Source organism: Galeopterus variegatus, unplaced genomic scaffold (genome assembly GCF_000696425.1).
Source record: "Galeopterus variegatus unplaced genomic scaffold, G_variegatus-3.0.2 Scaffold1162, whole genome shotgun sequence".
Taxonomy (NCBI): Eukaryota; Metazoa; Chordata; class Mammalia; order Dermoptera; family Cynocephalidae; genus Galeopterus; species Galeopterus variegatus.
This window is the reverse complement of record NW_007727273.1, coordinates 414,629-415,580: the sequence shown is the minus strand read 5'-3', so window position 1 is coordinate 415,580 and position 952 is coordinate 414,629. Positions and strand designations below refer to the sequence as shown.

Sequence of the window (952 nt, the reverse complement as noted above, 5' to 3'; positions counted from 1 at the left end):
GGCTTGGTGACCCAGGAAGGCCAGCAGGAGCCTCCATGGGAGGAGCCTTCAGTCACTGGTGAAGGGACACTGCCACACTCCTCTGTCTGTGTCCCTGCCCTATGCCCACTGGAATGAGCTCCCCTTCAGGGCAGAGAGGGTGCTGTCTGCTCTGTGCCTTGTATGGGCTGGGACACAGGAGGTGCTCTGTGAATACCTGATGAATGAGGGAACACAGGAGGTGTCCTCTCACCTGGCCTTCCCAGGGTCTGTGGAAAATGTCACAGTTTAGCTCACACTCCGACATGCTGCCCACATGTCTGCGTCAAATTGAGGATCTCCTCTTCCACTCACACTGATCTCTTGACCCCTAAACACTCACTGAGCTCCCCAGCACCAGCTGAGCCTCCCTGTGGAGGTTCCAGCCCCATGTGGGAACAGGATGCTCTCCACACCTCCTGCTCTGGGCTCAGCATGGGGTCTGGGCAGTGAGCAGGGCTGGGGTGGCAGGTGAGCGGGATGGATTCCGTCTGGGCTCACTCTGCTCTCCAGCCTGTCCCCTCTGCACAGTGCCTGTGGCCCCATCCTCAGCTCATCGTGACTTCTTTTCTCTTGCAGGAAAACCACCGGCCCTCAGCCATGTGGCACGAATCACAAGATGTGCCAGAGTCACAGTTCTGCCAGCCCCTCCCCATCCACAGGCCTCCACACCCCACTCAGATTGCAGTGGAGACAGGAGCCTCTCTGTCTGCACCCAAACCCCACTTACTATTTCATCTGGTCCTGGGGCCTGTTGTCCTCATTAGAATCAGGAAGAATGCATCTGTACCTGGAAGAGGACAGAGGGTGTCACATCTACCATACTGTGGGCACTACCTACTTCTCATGTCTACTGTGACTGGCTAGAATGGAAGCCTAGAAGGGCAGGTAATTTAGCCTGCTCTGTTGATTGTATTATAGTCTGTGCCTAGAA

At 56.1% G+C, this 952-nt stretch overlaps 1 long non-coding RNA gene across 1 annotated transcript in view; it reads right to left on the bottom strand.

The window, feature by feature from the left end:
* The window catches only part of LOC103592504, a 2,508-nt gene extending 1,697 nt beyond the window's left edge, over positions 1-811 (bottom strand). Inside the window, exon 1 of the long non-coding RNA XR_550667.1 lies at positions 749-811. This is a non-coding gene — a long non-coding RNA (uncharacterized LOC103592504). The remainder of the gene's footprint in view (positions 1-748) is intronic.
* Between the last annotated feature and the right edge of the window lie 141 nt (positions 812-952).